This window comes from Phoenix dactylifera, unplaced genomic scaffold, assembly GCF_009389715.1.
Source record: "Phoenix dactylifera cultivar Barhee BC4 unplaced genomic scaffold, palm_55x_up_171113_PBpolish2nd_filt_p 001092F, whole genome shotgun sequence".
Lineage (NCBI taxonomy): Eukaryota > Viridiplantae > Streptophyta > Magnoliopsida > Arecales > Arecaceae > Phoenix > Phoenix dactylifera.
The window spans coordinates 32,982-58,665 of NW_024068439.1; the positions used below are offsets into that span (position 1 = coordinate 32,982).

General features: G+C 43.0%; 1 pseudogene; it reads left to right on the top strand.

Annotated features, from left to right (window-relative positions):
• Nucleotides 1–584: 584 nt before the first annotated feature.
• LOC120107957 lies at nt 585–25,667 on the top strand (annotated as a pseudogene).
• The last annotated feature ends 17 nt before the right edge of the window (nt 25,668–25,684 follow it).

Consider the following 25,684-nt stretch of genomic DNA (forward strand, 5'->3'; position numbering starts at 1 on the left):
CACTAAGATATTTCTTAGAATCACAAATGAGTTTGCCTAATTATGCTTATTAGGGAGACTCCAAGTTCAAACAATGGAGGACATGTCCTGGGCCTAAGAAATGGGGACTTGGTTCAGATGAAAGAACTTATTTAGCTTCTAGGGTGCATATTTATTTCTTCAATTCATAGCTTTTTTTTTGTGATTTTTTCGATAACATTGCTTCTAATCTTGGAATATGAGAGCCTTGAGATGAGGATTCAAGGCCTTAGTGGCACTGTCATATGAGAAAAATTATGCTCACAGCAGAAATTGGATGCGGAAATCTTCCTTTAAGGAAATTAATTAAAATTAACTAGGTCTGTGGTGGGACTGGGCCTGTTCTCCTGGTTTCCCAACTGGCTTCGTTTCTACAACTCTTGAAACGCTTCCAAAAACGAAATCTCTTTCTAATTTTGGAATATATCATTATTTTTTACTTTTAGCAAAAGAAACTGAAAAAGAAAAAGGAAAAAAAAAACACACAAGGTTTGATCTTGCTGACTAAAAGAACCCTGGGCCATTTAGGAAAGACAAACAAGTAAAGAAACCCAAGCTGGTACGGCCCCCGTTTTTGTTACCGGTTTGCTCTGGTGCAGCGAGGCTGATTCCGCTGGATTCTCCCAGGATTTAAAACATCTCCCACCGTCCGAACTCCGACATTTGTCCCTCTCAAGACATCCTTCCTTCACCAAATCTATTCGCCCAGGATTTAAAAACATATCCCACTGTCCGAACTCCTATCCTTGTCCCTCAAGACACCTTCCTTCACCAATTCTCTCTCTCTCTCTCGCTCTCTCTCTTAGTCGAAGCTTTTGGGAGGGGAGAAGGGGAGAGCAAAGATGAGCACCGGCACGAGCACCTTTGTTGTCAGGTGGATCAACTTTTTCACCATGGTGAGCATATCAGGATCTTTTTCCTCTCATTTTGGTTCACTTGTATGAATTTTAATCTTTTTTTGTTTTTGTTTTTCGCAGAGGTAATTTTGCTACTTCGATTCCCTCTTTTGATTCTTGTCCTCTCTTCTTCCAACATACTCACTTCTTTTATTTTTTTAAAAAAGTTCCATCTGGGGTTTAGTCATTTCTTTAAAGATTCTGGTAGTGCTTCTTTACTAAAAGGAAAATTATCATCTGTTCTTTCCCCTTGATGCAAATGCAAAACATGGATTTGTTTCAGGTGCCGCCCAGGTGATATTATTTTACACCTTTCTACATGTGATTTTTTTTTGGTTCTTTGGAGGAAAAAATAACACATATTTTTGATGTTTTACCCTTAACGCAAGATACCTCTGCATTGATGTACTGTACATTTTAGAATGGAAAAATTCTGTTATCCTTGAAATTTTTTTTCCCTTGAAGTCCTCATAATTCAAACCTCGTTGTATATAAGAAAAAGAAATGACAAATGGGAAAGATGGATTGAGGTCTTAGGCTGATTTTCCACAACTTGGATTTTTGTTTACTGTTATTTCATATTTGTGGAAGTAGGAAAACATGTGACTTTAATGTTATTGCTTTTTATTAATTGTTACAAGTTCTTCTATTGGTCTATAAATTTGTTGGTTTACTCTTAATGGGATCATACAGATATTAGCAATAGCGGTTATTTGTTTTGGGATATGGATGAGTATCCACCATGATGCATGCCGAAAGACCTTAACGCTCCCTGTCGTGGGTATTGGCGCTTTAATCCTTCTAATGTAAGCATTTTATGCATATGCTACAGAAATCTATCTTGACAATTTGCTTCTCTCTTTTGGTATTTTATTTGGGTATTCTTCAAACTTTTAGATCCTTGATTGGGTTCCTTGGAGCTTGGAAGAACGTCACCATACTGCTGTGGGTGGTATCCTTTTTCAGTTTGTTGATATATCACAATTTTATAAATTTTAAGCTATTTTTTCTTTCCTATGCTATTATAAAGTGACCTTGACATAAAAAATTCAGTATCTTGTGATTTTGTGCTTGATTTTGGTGGCAATTATGGTGTTCACTGTGTTGGCGTAAGTATTGATTTTGTGAAATCCAATACTGTGAGTGTCATTTATGCGATGCTTGATTTGATAGAAATTCACAGAATATATAGCTCTTTTACTTCTTTCTGACAATCCACCTTAAATGTATAACCACTCCCAAAAATAAACCCCATTCCATAGCTCTCAACAATTTCCATAACTATAAAGAAAAATCCAAAAACCAAGCAAAGCCAAAGTGAAGAAGTAGGGAGAGGAAAGGCTACCTTCTTTTCTATCATCAACTTTGACATGCATCAGATCCACTAGGGACTCTCCAGGAATAATTGCCATCAGTTTTTTTTCTTCTTATGAGGAAGAAACACTTGCCCAAGATAGAAAATTAAACTTGACCTATATCAAGTTTGCACATGGAATTAAGACCTCAACAAAGATGTGACTTATTCTAATAACTAATTGTTTGTACATTTGGTAGATTGAATTTTCCTAGGGATTAAAATAACATATGTTAATGCAGTGAATTGTTGTCCTCTGTTTTGGTTAAGGTTCTGTTTATGCTCTTTATCTAAATTTCATCTTTTAACTCAATGTCGATCAGGTGGAATTTCAAGGAAGGAAGACTGATTTATTCACAGTTGAATATGTACTTATTATTGGTAGTGAAATATTCAACAAACTTATAAGATGTTAGTAAACATTAATGGTTAACTTGTTCAAAACCAACTTGTGCTAAAATTAAGGTATATCAAGAATTTAAGTAGCACATACCATGGTTGTGCCTGCTAGGATTTGGTATGGTGAGCATGCAAAACTCTTCCATTTTGACTCGTGACATGGACTAGCATGTAGAAAAGTTAAAACTACAGAGTGATTATGCCACTAGCATGCTTGATTATACTACTTCAGTGATCTCTTTAGTACTTAGACTAGCTAGCTTGCTTATAATTGTGTTTAGAAATTATTTGAAAAGAGATGGAAGCTTTTAGCTAATCTGCAGTAGTCTGGCATCATAAATGATTTTTTTGACTCCCTTTAATTTTTCTATTCAAGTCATTCTTGGTCACAACTGCCTCTTTATAACTTCTCAAACCTAATCAATTACTGGATAAATATATCATATGTACCCATGCATCACTTGTTCGGACAATGTCATAAGGTTTTATTGTATTATTCTTGATTAGTATTGCTCCAAATTCCTTAACCGAACCATTTTCAATTCATGAACTTTCGTCATCCCCACTTTTACTATGCTTATTTGATGCTTACTTTCCATTGTCAGTATACATCTTGATTTATACTAAAAAACATCCTACATTTGTCTTAAAAAATTTCCACTGGAAGTCTGAATGCTATTTTTCAACTCACACATAGCACTATAGAGGTTAATGAGCTAATCTATGTGCCATACTTTGGTCCTATTATCACAGTCACTATTCTGTTCAGGTTGGGACCTAGACCTAAGTCCAAAAAACAATAGTTTTCTTTTTCTTCTTTAACAGATGGATTGATGATTTTGATACTTCTATTCATTATGCAATGACTCTTTTGCATGGTTAACTTTTCCATTTTGAAGATCCAGTTTCCAAAATTTAAGAGAGAGTCTGCACTTGAAAAAAGACCAAGACTTGCTCAAATGATAATGAACAATGGCTCTTTGTTGGGTTTCTTCATTTTCATTTTGGTATATATTTTGAAGTTCCTATTGTTATTAGACTCAGAAGGGTATTTCATAACCTTAGAAGATGGATAGATAAGATCCTCATACCCTCTAGATATGATTGGGTAGGCTTATTTGGGATGCCTTAGCTCCAAGTTCCCTTATAGATGGACTAAGAGGTTTTACATAAATGAGTCTATAATTTGCTTTTCCACATTACAGAACAAAGTAAGTATTGAAGGAGGTTAGCCATCCAAAAGTGGTCGCTAAGATATCCTAGTCATCTCGAAATGATCAAGCTTCACTCAATTTTTATTTATTTATTTATTTATCTAAATAGGACTGATCATATCATTTCGTATTAATCTACCAGACCAAGTTTGGAGTTCCAGAACTATACTACGGGGATGCGGTGGAGGCTACATAGATGAGAACTAAGAATCTCAACTCTTCTTTTAGTGCTGCTTTAGACATGAAATGGGCCTGTTTCTCAAGGACTAATTCAGGATATTGGGGGGTTAGTGGGGACTTTAAAGGGGGCAAGTTAGCTATTGCTCCTTCCACGATTAACTCCACTGCTACCTACTTTAGATATGGTGAGATATGGCATTTCGGAAGGGAGTGTAGAAACAGGGTGAAATTCCATTTATGTAGGACATAGGATATCGGTGTTTTTGCTCTTAGAATCCTGTTTCTCCTCCATCAGCAATCATTTCTCTCGTGGTGAGCTCCTTCCATAGAGTTTATAAGACTGAACCAGCAAGCTCTAAGGGTTTTCTGAAGTTGGATGGAGATATGATGCGGCATTTAAGGAAGGACATATGTTTGGGAGTGATTGGGGTGACACTAACATGGAAGGTAGACTAGTGGGTCTCAATAAGGTTGAGGTGATGCTGTTTAGAAGAACTGATTTTGGTGGGTCTTGAGAGCAAGGTTCATGGTACCATCTCGAATTGTCTGTTACGGGGTGTATGGAACCGTTCTAAGGGTGGACTAGCATGGTTCCACCCTTTGGTTCAAAAAATCGGGCGAGGGATGAGAGGGAGAAGGTGAGAGAGGGAAAGAGGGAGGGAGGGAGGGAGAGGAGAGGGGGAGAGGGGGAGAGGGAGGAAGGGAGAGGGGTAGAGGGAGGAAGGGAGGGAGAGGGCCTTCGAGTCCTTATCTCGTCGACCTATTTTGGTTTCATTTTGAAATAGGGGGCAATGAAGTTGGCAAATCAATTGCCGACTTTTGTTCAGGAAGCCCAAAAACAATTTGGGGCCCCCTATTTTGAAACAGGGGGGACCCGGCCATCAATAAGATGGAGGCTTGAAAGCCCTCCCTCTCGGTCTCTCTCTTCCCCCTCCCTCCTCCTCTCTCCCTCCCTCCCTCTCTCTCTCTTTTCCTCTCCTTCTCCCTCTCCCCGTTCCTCCCCAGGTTTCCCTATGTCGGTACACCTCAAAAAGGATACGGACAACACTGGTTCGTACTTGTACTGTACCGCCGGCCAACTGGTATGGGTTTCGGTATTGGTACAACCAACCTTGCTTGAGAGTCTTGGCACCTGGATAGAAACAAAATTCTAGTTTCCCTTCCTAACATGAGGATGATTCACAATCTTTCTCGAGTTGGCATTTTAGTAGAAGTGCAGTTCTAGTCCAAGGTTATCCCTTGGACAATCTCTTTTGGAAGCTCTCCTTTCTAGTTTTGGTTTAAGGTTTCTCGAATTTTCAAAGGCATTGCTTACAATGCTTGGAACAGAACTTCTGTTTAGTAAGTGATTAATTCCTTTAAGGTGCTGAACCATAATAAATAATAGTACAAACTATTGTAGTTTTAAGAAAGAAAACCTTTATAATGGAGATGTCATCACCACTAAGCATCCTTATTGACTTGACTTTAACATAATCTATTTTTCATTCTCCCCAGCCACCATGCATTATTTGTTTATAACTTGGGTTTCACCTCCCAAGTAGGAAACAACAAAAAAGTTACGTTGCTTTGGTCCTTTGGAACAAGGACTGCTGAACCATCCCGAACCAAGTGGTTTGGGGCATATCGAACCAAGTGGTTTGGGGCATACCAAACCAGTAAAATTTGTGCCCTCAGAATGGGGTAGGGTTGAATTGGTTATAATTGGGTCAGACTGGATCGAACTGTCAGGTTCTTTAGCTAATGCTTGATTGTTGGACAAAACTTCTGATCATGAATGACAATATATCACACTGCTCTTAGGGACCATTGGTTGTTGGCCTTTAGATGTAAATGTGAATTTACTGATTTATCTTAATATTTTTTTGACTGGTTATCTAAAACCTTGCTTACAATTTTTACCTAGTGAGTACCATTTAACACCAATTGTAACATCCTACAATGAGTCAAATGGGCAAATCTTGTGCCAAAGAATCCTGAAAGTCTTGTGACAGGCTTAAGTTTAGTCCAGTAATTCATACAATGTGTACATCAACAGCAAGCTTTTTAGCACTTTTGAGTCCCAGGGACACAAAGTAGGCAACTAAAATTGACAAAAGCAGGGGCCACTTGACAAGTCACGAAAATTTGTTGTTTGCTTCATTTCCTACGTTGTTTATTTTCTCGAAACATTAGTTTACTATGTCTCCTATTAAATTTGTTGTCTAAATTGCAACATTTTGACTTATGGTCGAAGGGCTCCCATTGGTATCAAACCTTCAAAACTGAACTCATCATGCAGGGACATACCAATAGGACAAGTTTAAATCAGCGCTTTATTTTTTTTTAAGTACTAAATCAGTGCTTTATGGATGAACAAGTTGTAACAATTTTTTTGTTTTATCTAAATTTGGCATGCCTTTCTTTTTCTTAAACATTTTCTGTTTCACAGATTTTGGAATCTCATTCAAACATTTTTGCTTTTGCTTTAATAGGTTTATCATAACAAAATAATGGATCTGGTCATGCTGAAGCTGGACTGAGGTAAGATTGCAAATCATGAAGTACTATAGTAATTTCATTTCTTAAGTCTGCTGATGTGAGAAACATGAGCAACCTTGAGATGACCTCTTATCATTCTAATATTGAGGATCTGTAAGCTGCCTCTAGCCCCCAATATTTTTGTGCATTCTTCCAACTCTACCTAAAAACTGTCAAGTTTCTCATATTTGTCTATTTGATATATGGACTGCAAAGGTTAAACATGGATCCATTTTTTCTTGCAAGAGGTTCACATCTGTCTTCTAGAATTATGTGAGTTAATTAACTAATAGTCATAACCAGGAGCCTTCCCTTGACTTTGTTGCTTTCCTTTCTTCCATCATTTGATTTTTGATTTTATCCTCATCAACATTTGGTATATTTTCTATTCTGAGAACACAATCTTCAAGAATGATTTAGAAGTAGAGATACAAACAAAGTTGATGCTTATTATTACCTGAGGAGCCAGGATCGTATTTCTAATAGAAGATGATATTAGTCGAGATGCTAAATCGGTCAATTTACATAATCATCTTTTCAGGTACAAAGAGTATCATCTTCAAGATTATAGTTCTTGGTTCTTAAACAGGTTAGGCTTCTTTGTTTTTATGAACACTTAGCTCTCTCAGCTATGTTAGTTTGAGTAGATATTCTCGTAACTATACTAATTTGGCTTGTTACCTTAATTGAGCTTAACAATACTAAAAACTGGAGACGCTTAAAGAGTTGCCTTGTGAAAACCGAGGACTGCAATAATTTGGCCAAAAAAATACAAGGTCTGTTTCAATTCTTCCTCGTTTTCTAATATTTGATTTACATCAGATCCTTACTCTTACTTTTTCTCAATTCTATGCAGACTCTGAAAGAGTATAAGTTGGCAGAACTTACCCCGATTGAGGCTGGTTGTTGTCGGCCACCATCAGAGTAGGTGCCTTACTTTTTCTTGATCAGATTGCCATTTGGTGTGAAGTTACTTTATTGTTTATTATAGCGTACATAGAATTTGAAGCCTTTTTAACATTGTGTGCGTGCTCATGACTAACCATCATATTGTGAATTGATACGCATGCATTCTTTTTCATTTTTTGGGCAAAATATTCTTGCATTCAGTTGTAGATGATAGAATACATGCATGCATCTTCTACACCAAATACTGGCATATATATTTGGTTATTGTTTGTGTAAAAATTGATTTTTTGTTATAATTTATTGGGCTTGTGGGCCGGCCCGGAGCGGCCAGGCCCGATTTGAGCTGCCTCACTCACCAAACCCGTTCGTGGGCCGGCCCAGAGTGGCCAGGCCCACGATCCCACGACGCCTCACGTGCGCGGCACGTGGGGAAACACGCATGTCGGGAAAATTGGGAAGAAAACTCCGACTGGGAGTCTTCCTCCCTATTTTGGTGCCCTTATCCGCTGAAAATCTGGGAATGTCAGGGTGAATCGAACTTTAAATTGTGCCTATTTAAAGGCCCTCGATATCCTCCTCTGAGATCCACCAAAAATTTGGTAAGACATCGTTTGACTCAACTCCTCTCTTCCTGTGTAATATTTCTATCCTTCCGCCGAGAAAGGTCGTCGGAGTGTCTCACCGGACCAATGTAAGGCGCCATCTCCACCTTTTCTTCTCCATCGCTTTTGGGATGGTTCACCATGATTAGATCCAGCAAATCGTTGGGGAAACGCCAAACAGGGATGCCTTGTTTCAGTCTTCACTTTCCTTTTTGTATCACCGTCGGTCGTCACCGGTTTGGTCGGGGTTGCGGCTGACCGTGGCCGCCGACAAGTGGGGGGCCAGGCCACCATGGCCGTGGTCCCAGTGGAAGCGGTAGTACTTCTAATCCCTCTTGAATGCCGGGGTCGTCATTCGATGCGGAGGGTGCAGGTAGCCTTGACCTTCGATCTATATGAGGATCTAGGTCCTCGGTGCAATGAGAGGGGTGTACCTTTCAAACTTTCGAGAGGGGCTCTTGGGTCGTCGTGAGCTTCTTTCGCGCTGAGGTGAAGTGCTTCTCGGCTCTCTTCGCTCCTCGTGCCCTCTCTTGCCTCCTTTGGAAGATCTCTCGCTAGCAGACTCGTGATGAGAGGCCATAGCTTCTGCTGCATTGGCATACTTGTCTGCTCGCGCCAATATTTCCAGCGAAGTCGGTGGGGAAGTGCTGCTCCAAGGAGAAGAGAAAGCGCGACGGCCATAAGCTGCTCTTCATCGCGGATATTGCGATCGATTGATCTACGTCATGGACTTCTAGTGTCGCCGCATTGAAGCGGCTAACATAGTCTCTAAAGGACTCCTTCTTCTTCTGTTTGATGTCCAACAGTGCATTCGAACCACAACGCTGTCTCCGGCTAGAGGCGAAGTGTGCTCGAAAGAGTTTGCAGATTTGGGTCGAAGCTCTGAGAACCAGAATCAAGCCACCTTATGAAGGGTTGCAGGGAGGGCCTCGCAAAGCACGATATCAGTGGCTTCGTGTAGCATCATGAGAGCATTGAAAGCTCTCTAGGTGATCTAGAGATTCGCAATGCCGTCATATGGCTTTACTTGGGGCATCTTGAACTGAAATGGGATCAGTTCCTCCATGATGTGCCTGGTAAAGGGGAGCTCCGAGAAGTTGAGGTCGTTGTTCGCCTCGGAGCCTGTCCCCGGAGGGCCCTGAATCTGTCTGCCCATCTCGATTCTCCTATTGAGGTCGGCGTCTCGCTAGGGCGGAGGCTCTGTGTGGCTAGGAGGGCAAGTAGCTCGAAGCAAAGTCCTTGTCGGAATGAGGGCTTGTAGTATGCTGTTTTCCATCCTGATTAGGGCTACCCATTGGGTATGCCAACTCTGGCGGGACCACTCCGTGTCTCGGCCTCAAGAGTAGTGGCTGACCAGGTGCATGCGGTGCACCGACGACTAGCAATGGTGGCTGGGTTAACCAGATTCCGGCCGGACCAATTTCTGCCGTGCTGCTGCTTGCTGCAAGCCCTAAATTGCCGCGGTCAGTATCTAAACCTGCTGAATGAGCAGGTTGAACTACTCATTGACTATAAGCGCGGCGGGCTATTCTAGCAGAGTAGGTTTCGGGCTCCGCAAGAAGTCTGCTTGCCAGAGAGTTTTCGGTGGGGGATCCTTTCGATGCCGAAATCAGAATAGAGTGGTAACAGTGTGGAAGAAAAAAGTATCGTATTGTGTTGCTTTATTCTTGTGTACTTGAGGTCCCTCGGATCGCCCTTTTATGTGGGAGAGTCGATTTTGTCATTATCTGGGTCGGCGCGGGGTGCACCAATCGCCAGACGGCATCTGGTGGTACGGCTACGACGTGGGTGGCATATGGTACTGTCGCGCGCCGAATGCGGAGCTGTTGCAATGGACAGTCGCTGTCATGACGGCCGATTGTTAGGACTGTCAGTCCCTGTTCGCACGTGTCAATTGGCTCTTTGGTCGGAGGTGAAGTTGCTCACCTCGGTCGGTTGGGTCGTTGGTTGGGGCTGAAGTCGCCTACCTCAGTTTGTACCGAGGTTGCCGAGGTCGATCTGGTCCGAGGTCGAGGTATTCAATATTTTTTCCATCAGGTTTACTTAAAAGGAAACCACAACTCCAAGTACGACAACCTAATAGTTGTCTTTTGGGTTTTAACCACACACATCACTTTTATTGACGTAGACGGGAGATGAAGAAGGGGATGGTGGGCGTGGCAATAAATTTTTTCTCTTGATTGTGGCTGCGGCTTGGAAAAAAAGGGATGCTGAAACGTGATCAAGATGGGAAGGGATGCTCTGATACCAATTGACGTAGTCCGGAATGGGCCAGGTTGCTGAAATTTGGGGATGATGGTGGCTGATCTCTTTTTTTTTTCTTCCCTTTGGCAATGGGGCTAGGGTTCTTAGATGGAGAAGGGAGGAAGAAGAAGATGGGAAGGTGGCTAATTGATGTCAATTGGGTCTATTGTTGGGGGCTGAATTTTGAAAATTGTATTGGCTAAGGCTAGGGCGGATGGAGTTAGCTTGGGACCCCAAATTAGTTTGGGTTTGAACCGGGGGGGGGGGGGGAGCTTGAACGTGGATGGAGTCTTGGAATTCTAAAGGAAGAAGGATTCTAAGAAAGAATAAGTATAGGTTTAAGGGAAGAGTCTCACATCCACTTAAATATCCACAAACTAGGCGGAAGAGGAGTCGCACCTTCTTCCTTCACCTCTTTTTGGTGTCCCACCAAAGAAGGAGAAGAGGCTCTCTTCTTACATGAAGGGCTCTCAAAGCTCTCAAAAACTCTAAAAAAATTCACTTAAATTAATTCTGAATTTTATTCTTCAACCTCTCCTTTATATAGAGAAGGAGGTTGGAAAAATAAAGACTCTTACAACCAGAAATTTTAGAAATTCCTTCTAAACATGGACCTCCTACTAAACATGGATTCTTTTAATTTAAATCAAACAACTGACTCATTCAAATAACTTACTAATTAAGACTCCTACCTAAATTGAATCTCCTCTTAGCGCATGGGATAGAGTCTAAGTTGGCTTGGACTCTTCATGCCGTATGACCAAGAGCCCAACTCAATGAGGACTTTTCATGCCGCATGGGAAGAGAGTCCAATTCTTTTAGGACTTTTTCCTACATGACACATGGACTCCATCACACAACTCTGAAAGCAAATCAAGATCCTTTAACACCTTGGACTCAATTAAATTAGGTGTTGGAACAACTAAACCCAATGTGACTTGACCCATTCTAGACATGGACTCAATCTAACATTGGATACAACCCAATGTTGGACCCAACTCTTTAATTCAAGACTCCTAGTCAACTAGGACTCATGGACTCCAATAAAATAGGACTCTTCAACGCTAAGGACTCAATTTAAATTAGGCGCCGGAACACTTGAACCCAATGTAACTAGGTGGTAAAAATACTGGACCCACTGTGTTTTGGGGCAGACCGAAGCGACCTTCCAAACATGATGCACATCTAGGATGACTCGGGCCTCCTGCTCTTGCATCATTTATTCATGCAACTGTTCCCATTTATATACATAACTTCAGTAGAAAGTGGTTAAAAACAAGCAAAAATAGCAATTGCATGATAACAAAAGGCCAAAACAAACTCCTACTAAGACTCCTTGACCTTGTCATGTGCTGCCCTGACTCACAATCTATGACCCCAACGCGGACAAGCCCATGACTTAAACGTGTTGCTGAAACCTTGGCCTGTTTTTTTCCTGAAAGTAGGACATGTAACATCGCTCCGCCCTAGAAACACCCTCGTCCTCAAGGGTGACATCCAGAAATCTCAGGCATAGATCTTCAGCATCCTCCCAAGTATCATCTGCCGGTGATAAACCTTGCCAGTGCACCAATACTACGGCCCTGTTTTTCCTTGAACGTCGGTCCAGGATAGCTTGTGGAATGGGAATGAGTCTCCTTGAATTTTAAGCTAGGAATTTTTGGAACTGCTACATTGGACCCTATTTTCTTTTTAAGCCAAGAACAGGAAACATGGTGTATTTTGCAATTCCTTCTGGTAACTTTTAATTTGTAAGCCACATTTCCCACCTTCTGAATGATTCAAATGGGCCCATAAAATCTTGGTGATCAGCTTCAAATTTTTTTGAAAGGGCTGCAGTCGCTTGTCAGTAAGGTTGCGATCTCAAGTAAACAAAATCTCCAATTGTCGGTGCTTCTTTCTGTATGATTGGCATCATAAATCCTATAATATGCTCTTGGGTAGTGGTTAGCTGCTTTCTCAACTCTTTGATGACTGGCTTCTCTATTCTTTAATTTCTTGATCAATTGCTTCCACTTGGGTGTTCCAGGAACATAGGATAATAGTGTAGGCGGTTGTCTACAATAAACTATTTCTTATGGAGTCTTCGGTGTTGTAGCAAAATTCTGCCCGTGAAAGCCAACGCACCCACTCGCTGGCTTATGACTTGTGAAGCATCTAAGATACATTTCAACAGTCCAGTTCACTACTTCACTTTCCATCAGTTTGTGGGTGATAAGATATGCTGAAATTGAAGCTTGTCCCCTGCAACTTGAACAGCTCCTTCCTAAAAACAATTGTTAATGTAGCATCTCCCATCACATACAATACTTTTCGGCATGCCATACAAATTTAAATATGTGCTCAGAAAATATTTGTACTATGGCAGCAGCAATGTAAAGGATGAGATATGGGAATAAAGTGTGCACATTTTGAAAGTCAATCTACTACCTCAAAGATGACTGATTTTCCTTTAGAATTAGGGAGTCCTATAAAATCAATTGAGATATCTGTCCATACCTGATGAGGAATAGGGAGTGGTTGTAGAAGTCAGCAGGATCGAGATTCTCCCACTTTTGTCTTTGACTTGTGTTGCAACTTCTAATAAAGTTCGTAGTACATTTTCTCATTCCCTTCCAATAGAAAACATATCTGTTCTGATGGAACATCAGAGCCCTTCATCCAGATGATCCTGAGCCCCCGGATTGAGTCAGACCCATTTTATTTGCATATTTATTTCTATTTTTATTTCTGGGCTTATTTGCATTTTAGGGCTTATTTGTGGGTTATTTGTGTTATTTGTGGGTTTATTGGATTTATTTCTGTGTAAGGGGATTTATGCAAATTTTGTATTTTGGCCCTATATATAGGGACCTCTTTTCATGATTAGGGTTTAATGAAAGATTAACAATTTTCTTCCCCACGTCTCCTCTCTTTCTCCTTTCTTCTCCTTCTTTTCTTCCTCCTCCTCTTCTCCCTCTTCTTCTGTTCCTGATTCAAAATTGCAACGTGAGTACATCGTATCCACTGAAGACTGCCTTCCCGGACTTGGTCTACACCAACTTGGTATCAGAGCAAGGCTGGTTTTGCCCTGCTGCCAAAGCCCCAGTACCTAAACAGCGGCTTTCTCCCTTGCTGCCACTTGAATCCACCGCCACCCCGCTGCGCAGCCTCACCCCACCGCCTCCGCCTCCCCGACACTGCTTCTCCATCGACTTCCCACGGCCCACCACCCCTTCCTTCCTCTCTCTCTCTCTCTTTCTCTCTCGGTTCACACCAGAGGAGAAAGGAAAGCCCCTTCGTCGGGTTTTCCCCTTCCCACCATCATCACGCCCGTGCTCGCCTCCACTGCCTGTCACACCCGCGACCACCATCACTCCCGCTCGCCGCCGCAGTCCACCTGCGGCCACCACCTCGAAGTGAGGTCAGGAAAACCCCTTTCCACCTCCGCGTCGCGCCGCCTCCCCGCCGCCGAATTCCGCCGACGAGCAGACCGATCGCAGCGCCACCCCGCTTCCGCCTGCACCGCCGGCAGCCGCCTTCGCCGCCACCGTGACCGGCCATCCCTCTCCGGCCGTTGTCCGTCGCCGCAGAGCCCCGCCGCAGCCCGTCCGCAGCCGCCGCCGCGAGGAACGGAACCCCCACCTCCCGAATCCGTCGGGAGGTTGAAGAAGGTTGAGGCAACGGGTAAGTCTCAGACCCGTTAGCCCGCCCCACTAGCCCGGATCCGTTCCGGAAAAAAAAAGAAAAGAAAAAAGAAAGGAAAAAAAACCTGTGCACGTGACTGCACGTGCGTGCAAAAAAAAGGAAAAAGAAAAGAAAAGAAAAGAAAAGAGATAAACTGTTCATCTGCCCTCTTCTTCGCCGCAGCGCCGCCCTGCCGACGCCGATCCGCCGCCCGGTCCCTGCCGCACCGCCGCCGTCGCCAAGCGCTGCCTCCACCTGCCCCGCGCCCGCCCGTGCGCCCTCGGACTCCGAGCGCTCCTTCCCCGCGGCCGACCGCAGCCTTGCAGAGCGCTGCATCCTCTCCCAGCTGCTATCCCTTTTCTGCCGCCGCGCCCGTGCTCCACCGCTTCTGTCGTCGCCTTCCGTTCGACCACCGCCCACACGCCGTCGCCGCCATCGTCCTTTTCTCGGCCTCCATCTCCGGCGTAGGACGGCGGAAAACAGCCGCCTGAGCTCCGCCTGTGCCGGCGCTGCTAACCCCAAGCCGGTTCCACCGTGCCGTGCCCCACCTCTCTTCAACTGCACAGACCCCGCTTGCCCTTACCTTCGCGGGCCGCCGATTCCATTTGCACTCAGGGCCCAACAGCTCTTCTTCAACAGGGCCATACCACTCCACCCTCCTTTCTTCATTACATGGGCCAACTGCAGCCACAGGCCTGCAGACCTTTCAGGCTCACACTGTACAACTACTACAGGCCACAGCAGCATCCTTTTAGTGTCCATTTCAACTGAACAGCTCGGATTCAGCAATCAGCCCCCACTGAGTGTCGGCACTGTGTCATCGTCTCCACTGCTTGGGAAGCCACGAGCAAACGATTTTGGTCGACTACTTCACGACAGGTGATAGGTTTCTACTTTTCTTCGGCTTGTTTATCTAATTATGTTCTAGTTCTCTTGCATGACAGTCCTATTTTGAAAACTTACTTTCCTGTCAAACTGCAAAACCTAAAACATCTACTTTCAAACCCATCCTATTCGCTTTTTAAAATCTAGATATTAAATTAGCACACCCTAGCAACTGGAATTTCTCAACATTCTTTGATCAGATTGATTTAGGATCAGAACAACTGTACTACTTCATTGCAATCTAATTTCTTAAATTGAATAATCTTAATCCTTAATTCTGAATAACCGAAGTAAAAATCAGCAACATTTAAATTTTAAGTTATTTTTGTGAAGACTTGCTGATTTCTGAAATCATAATAGATTGCATTAGTAGGTTGTCCTGCATCAAATTTGGTCCTACATTATAGTTATTAGGGTTTCATTAGTGACACTGCATTTCGCATCATCACCAAGTGTCATCATTACATGCCAACCTGTAGTGATATGGAGTACTATCTCAGTTGATGGGGACATCAGAGCCTTCATCCAGATGATCCTGAGCCCTCGGATTGAGTCAGACCCATTTTATTGCATATTTATTTGTCTATTTTTATTTCTGGGCTTATTTGCATTTTAGGGCTTATTTGTGGGTTATTTGTGTTATTTGTGGATTTATTAGGATTTATTTCTGTGTAAGGGGATTTATGCAAATTTTGTATTTTGGCCCTATATATAGGGACCTCTTTTCATGATTAGGGTTAAATGAAAGATTAACAATTTTCTTCCCCACGTCTCCTCCTCCTCTCTTTCTCCTTCTCTTCTCCTTCTTTTCTTCCTCCTCTTCTCCCTCTTCTTCTGTTCCTGATTCAAAATTGCACGTGAGTACATCGTATCCACTGAAGACTGCCTTCCCGGACTTGGTCCTACACCAACTTGGTATCAGAGCTTCGGCTTTGCCACTGCTGCCAAGCCACGATTGTCCCTTCTTCCCTCTTTCTCGTTTTCACCAGGCACTCTCTCTCTCGGTTTTCACCCCCCCCCTCTGTCAGTTTTCACAGAGAAAAAAAAAAACAAAAAAAGAGAGAAGGTCCGTCCTCCTCTTGGTTCTCATCAGAGACAGAGGGGAAACGCCTGTTCAACGGCCCCGTTCCGCCAGCCGCCAAGCTTGCGGCCACCACTCCCACACTCCACCGCCGCTGCATCGCGCCACGCCAGGCCGAGCGCCGCCTCCTCCGAAGTGTCGCCGCGCGCCCCGAGCGCTCCGCCACCATCGGGCACTCTGTTGCCGCCCGTGGAAGCCTGAGGCCGGCTGCCTGCGTCGTGTCTGCAGAGGGGACCGCCGTCGTGGAGTCCCGCGGTCGGTCGCCGCAAGCCCGCGGTCGGTCGCCGCAAGCCCGCGGCCGCCGCTGTGCTCTCCGTCCGCCCGCAGCCGCCGCCACGATTATCGGCACGACCGCCCGAAGCCATAGGGAGGTTGAAGAAAGCCCTAACGGGTAAGTACCGAGCCCGTTAACTCGTAACCCGTTAGCCCGGTTCCCAAAAAAAAAAAAAAAAATCACGTGCCTTGCACGTGAGGACTAACGGGTTATCAGAGCGGGTCACGCCCGACAATCCGAATCCGACAGGAACCAAGGTTTTAAAAAAAAAAAAAGTTACCTCTTCGTCTTCCCGAGCCGTGGCAGTTGTCGCTCCTCCGCCGTCGCGCCACCGCCACTCTGCCGCTCGGTTCCAGCCGCGCCGCCCAAGCCGAGCCGCCTCCCGTCGCCGCCGAGGTCACCGCGCGTCCACCGGTGCCACCGCCGCGTCCGCCGGTGCCGCTCCGCCCTGAGTTCCCCGCCGAACCCTCCGCCGCCCCTCTTCCCCTGACCGCACGCCGCTTCCGCCTCCACCACAGTGCCGTTTCCGACGTCGGCGCTTCCATCTTCCGCCGCGGTTTGCCGCCCCATCGTCCGCCGCCAGCCGTCGCCTTCCGCCATCGTCCGAGACCTCCACCGCAGCGCTTCCCCGACTGCGGCCACCGCCCTCGGCCTTCACCATCAACGTCGCCGAAGCTTCCGCCCTCCCTTCGCCGCCACTACGCCATCCGCCACCGTCGCCGCTGCAACGCGCTCCTCCATCCTCCTCACGCCATCGCCCCTCCTTAGAACCCAAATCCCCATTCACCCCATTGGAACCCCTTTCCCCCTCCTTGACCCGCAGACAAGGCCCTCGGGACCATCAAGCCGCAGGCCCTTCGGGCCCAACCCCCAGTCCCCTCTACCCGCGGGCCGCAACAGGCCCGCCTGAAGTCCCTTCCAGAGGACCCAAGGTCAACCAGTCCCCACATCAAACTTCAGTAGGCTCTTTATCACTTGTGCGCCAGTAGCATCTCCTCTCCACAACTTCAACCGCTAGCCGGTCATCTTTCCTCGGCTCCACTTCAATCGTGCAACAGTCTAGTTCAGCAATCAACACCACTGAGTTTCTGCGCTGCATCCAACACGTCTCCATTGCTTGAGAAGCCACGAGCGAACGACTCTAGCCGTCTACTTTCCGACAGAGAACAAATGAACATATATTGGATGAGCAGGTTATTTCAACCAGGAACAGTGGTTACACGTTACCTTGTTCGGTGGAAAGGTCGACCAAAGTCTGATGTGACGTGGATTTCCAGAGCACAGTTGCAGCACCTTGACCCCGATCTTCTGGAGCAGTACGACAGCCGGACAGACCTGTTACTCGACGGGGTCGAGTTTTTTTTCACCCGGGAGGAGTTGATGGGGACATCAGAGCCCTTCATCCAGATGATCCTGAGCCCCCAGATTGAGTCAGACCCATTTTATTTGCATATTTATTTGTCTATTTTTATTTCTGGGCTTATTTGCATTTTAGGGCTTATTTGTGGGTTATTTGTGTTATTTGTGGGTTTATTAGGATTTATTTCTGTGTAAGGCGATTTATGCAAATTTTGTATTTTGGCCCTATATATAGGGGCCTCTTTTCATGATTAGGGTTTAATGAAAGATTAACAATTTTCTTCCCCACGTCTCCTCTCCTCTCTTTCTCCTTCTCTTCTCCTTCTTTTCTTCCTCCTCCTTCTCTTCTCCCTCTTCTTCTGTTCCTGATTCAAAATTGCAACGTGAGTACATCGTATCCACTGAAGACTGCTTCCCGGACTTGGTCTACACCATGTTCCTTTGCGAAGTTTTTTGGTATCCTTCATGAGTGCTGGTGTGCATTTCTTCCGTAATAACAGGAACCAAAGTTGAGTCAGGTAACAATAAATACAGTTTTTGAAATAGAGGATACCTTCCCTATACTCCTTGGTCCCACTGCTTCTCCTTATTGGCATAACTTCACCAGGTGCTGCAAGGTAGAATTATCTCACTTCTTGCATGATTGGTTCCAACCAGCTAGGGACAGGACTTGATATGGCTGCAATTTCTCCTTTCTCGTCTCTTCTAGAAAGTGCATCTGCTTCCAAATTTTCCTTTCCCTTTTTGTACTCAATTTTGAAGTCCTACCGCATTAATTTTGCAAACCACTTTTCTTGAACAGCAGTTGTGATTTTTTGCTCCCATAGATGCTTCAAACTCCTTTGATCAGTCTGCACTATGAATTTACGTCCAAGCAAGTAGGGCCTCCATTTTCTCACTGCAAGCACCAAAGCAAACATTTCTTTTTCATAAGTAGATAAAAATATATTTTACCTTGCAAGACTTGACTAGTAAAAGCTATTGGACATTATTATTGCACGAGAACCCCATCAACTCCGATCCAGCATGCATCACATTCGACAATGAAAGGCTTTTCAACATCTGGCAGAACTAAGATGGGTTTTTATGTCATTGCCTTCTTAAGTTGCTCGAATGATCTTCTGCTCTAGGGATCCATCTAAAGCATCCCTTCTTCAACATTTGTGTTAGTGGCTCCACAATCTTGCCTCTAATTTAATTAATTTTCTGTAATAACCAGTTAGCCCCAAAACCAAGCAAGCCTTGTACTGTGGTTGGCTTTGGCCACTCTAACGTTGAAGCAATCTTGTCAGGATCAACAGTAAGACCATGACAAGATATCACATATCCCGCATATTTTACCTTTTCCTGTCCAAATGCACATTTTTCCTTTTTTACAAATAACTTGTGAGTCCTCAAGATAATGTAATCTTGACATGCATCAGGTCATCAATCCAGGACTTGCTGTAAATTAAAATATCATCAAAAAGATTAAAATGAACATAGGTAAATAATTTTTGAATGCTTCATTCATCAGACTGGAAGGCGGATTGGTGCATTGGTGAGACCAAAAGGCATCACAGGAATTCATAGTGCCCTTAGTGCGTCCTGAATGCTGTCTTGGAGATGTCATCTGGGTGCATCCTGATTTGATGATATCCCGAGCGCAAGTCCAATTCAGTGAAGAACCTTGTTCCATGAATCTCATCGAATAACTCATCTATGACGGGAATGGGAAATCTATCTTTGATTGTATTTTGATTCAAAGCTCTATAGTCTATACAAAGTCTCCATGAACCATCATGCTTCTTGAGAAGTAACGCTGGAGAAGAATATGGACTACGACTTGGACGGATCACTCCTGAAACTAACAAATTAGCCACCAATCTCTCAATTTCATTCTTTTGAAAGGGTACCTGTATGGCTTCACATAAATTGGTTCACTGCCTTGCTTGAGAGGAATTTTGTGGTTGCGAGATCTCGGAGGTGGTAACCCATGTGGTTCTTGAAAGACATCTTCAAAAGATTGTGGAACTTCTTCTAACCGAGAATTAAATTTAGGAGTGGAGCCGACATGCTGACCTTGTAAATTAAGAGAAAAATTTTGAATAACAACCCCATCTTTTCTCCGATGTAGCTCTTGGAATATCCTGTTCATCCACTGCCTTGTCTCCTGGGGCTGCCAATCCTTTCAAAACAACATCCTTCTCAGCAACATTAAATTTCATTTGCAATTTAGAAAAATCCCAAACAATAGGTCCTAATGTACTTAATTACTGGGTACCTAAAACTGCTTCACAACCAACTAAAGGAAGCAAATAAAAATCAACAGTAATTGGAACCTTTTGCACCATCATACATACTTTACAATGGCTGGAACTTGTAAGCTTTTCTCCATTTGCTACTGCTACTTCAAACTTGCCTGGTGTGCTAGCAGTGATTTCCAACTTTTTGGCAACCTTATGGTTTAAGAAATTATGAGTGCTCCTAGAATCCACCAAAATTGAGATTTGGTGTTGACCCATTCTTCATTGCACCTTCATAGCTTGGGGAGCTCGTACACCATTAATAGCATGGATGGAGATTTCTGGCATTTATTCAAGGTTTTCTTTGCAGTTGTCATTAGTGTTATAGATGTCTTCTTCATCAGACCAGCTGCCCTCAACAAGAAATAATTTTTTAAATCTATGCCTAGGACCAAATTTCTCATTGCAATTAAAGCATAGTCCCTTTTCTCATCTTTCTTTTAACTCAGCAGGACTCAGCTTTTTGATTGGTAATGGATTACAATTATGCACCACTATTCTATCGGCTATTGACTTCATCTCCATTTGATTTGCACGTTTTGTGGAATGGGCACATGCCTTGTACAGCCTTGCCAAACCAATTGCCGCTGAAAGCGTTGTTGGCTTGCAAGCTTGAACATCAGTTTTTATGCACTCCTTCAAGCCACTTATGAAACAACCACCTTGTTGGGAGGGACTTAATCTACCTGCTCTTATCAATAACTTTTCAAACTATGTTTGGTAATCTCTTACCGAACCAGTTTGTTGTAGCTTTGTTAGAGCACCAAAAAATTTTCAAATTGAGATAGACCATAGTTGACATGAAGTCCTTGCTTGAAATTCTCCCATGTGATGTTGGGGGTTTCCTTCTTTAATAATTGAAGCCACATTTGGCACCACCCTCCAGAACAAAGAACACTTGTCACGCCCTGAATCTAACACCTGGGTCGGACACATGACACAACCGCACACTCCCTAGAGCAAGGCCTGAAAATTTATCACAACCTCAATATCCTTGAACAAAAATAATCTCAATTCATAACGAACACAAAACTAGTCCAATTACAAAATTTAATTATCCAACCAGTATCAGTGATGCTTTATCTATTCGTTCCTTTCTCCTGCAATCTCAACCATAGCCAAGTATTAAAACATTTGCCACCTGCAATTCTGAAAAGAAAAATGAAAAGGAGTTGTGATCTTTACAGCCAAATAAGAATTCCGAATAGCTACATCATAAGTAATAAGAAAATAATCAATTAGCAATAATAGATTAAATGAATATCATATCAATACTTAGAAGTTTATCCAAATAACATGCACATAAGTTCTCATTATCATCTCATCAAAGGAGCATATATATACGTATATATATCTCAAATGTAACTAATTGTTCAACAAAAAATTCTTATGTCATGTCATCCGCTTCTCATTAACTTGATTTTCTGGTTTCATATCAATTATTTTCTGGCTTTGGATTAACCAAGATCATGACCTTGTCCAAGACCGACAAACATTCCACGCATAAGCTCGTAGAGACTATCCCATGCGTAAGCCCCGTGGACACTATCCTACGCATAAGCTCGTGAGACTATTCCATGCGTAAGCCCATGGATGCTATTACCATGCATAAGCCGATGGACGCTATCTCCACACGTAAGCTCGTGGAGGCTATCACATACACATAAGCTTATGGAGGCTAATCCCATGTGTAAGCCATGTACACTATCCCACGGCGTAAGCCCGGTGAATGGCTATGCACGACAAAAGCCTCTTGAGAGGCTAGCCTATGACGAGGTTAGTTCTACCATATCTTGCTCTCGTCTGATTTACATGTCTATTCTTGTTAAATCAATTTTCACTTGCACAGTGCATTTATCTCAAAATCAAGTTATCTTGTTCACATATAATCATGTTTTTAATATTTGATACATATAATAACCATATAAGTATATTTGTACTGAAAATCATATAAAACATATCTTCACATGCCAAACTAAATCAATCGAATGCAAATCTCACGATGCAAATCCAACAGTATGAACACAAATATATATATATAATATAATATATATATATATATATATATTATATATATATATTTGGTGAGCGCAAGTATAGAGCATTTTACTTCTATCGCAATCTAACGTAGCTGCAATATACCCAATCCACAACCTAACATGTTCCAGTTTATTTAATATCAATATAAACCAAACTTTTTTCGTATCAATCACTTGCCATAATTAATGAATCAATTATTCAGCAATTACCTAATTTTAGAGGTTCTAATATTTGAATTATCCCATATTCTCTATTTTTCTTTTACTTAAAAATTAAATATAATAAAAGGTTAGTACTTTATCTCGATTTAGAACTAGAGTACAAGATCTCATTGGGCCTCTTCTGTCCGGATGACTGCAGCCCCATACAAAGTAGGGCAACTATGAAAATAAATTCGTATAGGAAGATATACGAGGCTAAGCTAGATGACAGCGCCTAATTGGTTCGAATTGGTCAGCACAACATAACTCAATTTATCTGATCAAGAATCACATATCCAATCAAGAATAGGATAACAAAGTCTGGGGTTATCAATTATGGGTTTAATGGTAGCTAACAAAGGTCGGGGTGAAGGAAGGATAGGGTTGACTAGGTACGATTCCGTGTCGGTTTGGCTCTGGGCCCAATCCAACCATTCAAATCATGAAACAAGAATCAGACCATGGTACAGGTAACTCAATAGGGATTCATGATGATAGAGTCCAACGGTACTTGGTGATGGTCGGGCTAAAGCTAGTGCAACAGGTGGTTGCAACAACACTAGACCAGGATCCTCTAGTTTGGTTAATCTAAGTCACAAATGGAAACATCTGGGACCCCTCTTGCTGGGTCCATCAAGCCATGTGAAAAGAGAGAAATGAAGAGAACCAAGAGAGAAGAGAGGAGAGAGAGGAGAGAGAGAAGAGAGAGAGGCCTCTCTTCTTTGTTCCCAAAACTGGGGAGAGCCTGTCCTCACCTTCCTCGAGTCAGGGTGGCGGCTGCCATGGCGGCCCAAGTCCGGGCAACGACGACTGTGGGGGGCCTTTAGCTACAGCACCATCGGCGACGGTGGCCGGTCGAAGAAGGAAAGAAGAGAGGAAGAAAGCGAAGAGAAGGGGATGATCAATCTCGGCCCTAGATCATGGTCCAATTCTACAGATCAATGGCCATAGACGTTCTCAAGGGTCTAGATAGCCGAAAAATTTGGCCAAACTTGAGGGCCAGCTGTGATGGAAACTCGGAAGAAGAAGAAAGGATGCCAAAGCACCCTTGTTTCAAATTGAATTCCGGCAATTACTTGGCTCATATCAGGGCAAAAAATGGCTATAAACCTTGGAAAAGGAGAGAAGGCAGATGACACTCACCTCGGTTCGGCGAGGCGGTCCCGGCGGCTCTTTCCGGCGATGAATTTGGAGAAACTCGGGAATAACTTGAAATCTCGGTGATTTTCCCTTGGCTTATTCTTTGATCGATCTACAAAGGAGGAGGAGGATGAAGTGGTTTTAAGTAGGCGAGATTCGGTCTTTGGATCGTCTTAAACTCCAGATTTTCTAGCATGATCGCAATCGGGGAGGAAGAAGACTCCCAGTTGGACTCTTCCTCCTTGCCTCCCTCACATGCATCGCACATGAGGAGTCTTGGGTTTGGCCTCTTTGGGCTGGCCCACAAGCCAAAGGGCTGGGCACTACAACACTAATGGCACCTTTTCTTCCTCTGGAGTTTGATGGAACACAAAATTGGTCAGCTCCGCAAATCTAGCTAGTAGGGTCATCATTGCTATGAAAACGAGGAAAGTCCAGCTTGAAGGTAGGAATTAATTGAATTCTGCACTGCTGCCCCCACATTGCCATTAACCCATCTGCTACCATGCCAGGGCTGTTTATATGAACTCTCCCTTTGGTCACATACCGTGTTGTTGGTGAGTTGGTCGAACGAGCATTCATGGCAGCGAACATTTCTTGCATTTCCTTCAATACTCTTTCTTGTCAAGTAGCTAAAGATCCATTTAATTTTCCAAGTGACCCCACTTTGCTCCTCATGCGGGCTCTGATACAAAATATTGCGAGCTAAAGTAACAGCTCGTGTAATAGGTCTGTGACCGCGTAGTGGGCTGTTTTGGTGGAGAGCTTTTCTTCTTAGCTTTCCTCATTTTGGATAGATAAGGAAGAGAAAGAAGAGTAGAAGATCAGGATGGTTGTACTCGAAGGAAACCACGACTCCAAGTAAGACAAGCTAACAGTTGTCTTTTGGGTTTCATCAACACATCACAGTGTATTGCATGCAACTGTTCCTACTTTATACATGACTTCAGCAGAAAGTGGCTAAAAACAAGCAAAACAATACCTAATAACAAAAAAGCTAAAAACTAACTCCTACTAAGACTCCTTTATCTGTATGTGCTAACTACCCTGGATCCTAAATCCCTGACCAAACGTGGACAATCCCTTGTCTCAAACATGTTTGCTGAAACCTTGGCCTGTTTTTCTTGAAAGTTGGACATGTAACATTTCGCCTTTAGTAGGAACTGTCAGCAAAGGATTTGTAGAACTGACCAAAAATATAGGAAGGGTGGATGCTTGTCAAATATCTCAGGTCTTCGTTCCTTAGGCAAATGCATTTCTATGCTTGTGGGAGCAAGCAAGTGTTTCTGTCTCCTGTGCGTATACAAAGTTGTCTAACATCCCAGTTGTGATTAAGAATTAAAAATCTATTGTATGAATTCCTTCTTCATGGTAAACTGTTTATTTCTAGCTCTGTTTATCACAGTAACACGCATTTCTTTTTATTATATTTTTCTTTCTTTCGTTCAGGTGTGGATACCCAGCAGTAAATGTTTCGTACTATGACTTGAGCTATCATCCTGTGAGCGATAACAAAGACTGCATGCTTTAACAAAAATGCACACGGTGTTTAATGCTATGATTGTGATTCTTGCAAGAGATCCTGCACTACCTTCTAAGCATTTAATCTTAAAGCTCAGTGGTCATTATTATTATTTTTTATTCAGAAGAATAAAATTTCTCATGCTTTACTTTCAGGGCTGGCTGTTGCACAGTACATGAAATTGAGTGGAAAAGTGGTTGCAATTTTTTAATGTGATCCTCTTTGGTCATTTGGTATGTTTCTGAATCCTCATCTCTGGCACCCCATAGCATGATGCTGAATAATGTTAAAATATCTGGTCCTTAGCTGAAGCACCAACATTTTCTTTCTTTAGCAGCAGTCTGGACCCCAGGATTTATATTTCATGTTGTAGAACAATCTTTTTCTCTAATGCTTCCACATTCAGTGAATGATATATTTCACTAACATGTTTTCTATCTTCATTTTGTTTCTTTTTTTTGCCTTTTCGTTTTTTTGGTACAAACCATCTTCGGGAGATCAGTCGGCTGTATACTTGTTGGTTGTTGTGGCGAGGAGGAATGCTGAGAGGTGTCATTCTTCCAAAGTCACAGGCAGATAATCTCTGTTTTGTAGCTATTCGTTGGAAGATGTAGGGATGGTTTCTTGAGAAGCTGACAATGTGTAACTAATGTGCTTATTAAGTGGAAGAAATTGAATTATATGACCCTTAGTTGTAGTGTTAGCCAAAATCAATTAAATTCTTTCCTCCATGCATCTTTATCAATTATGTAATGGGTTTGAATATGAATTTTGTGTCATCAAAATGACACCATTCTCCGGTTTCATTTGGACGTACTAGAAAACCAAGCATGCCCTTGTATTATCTATTCTTTAAAATTCCGAATTATGGTTATGTAAGATATGGGTGTTTGGTT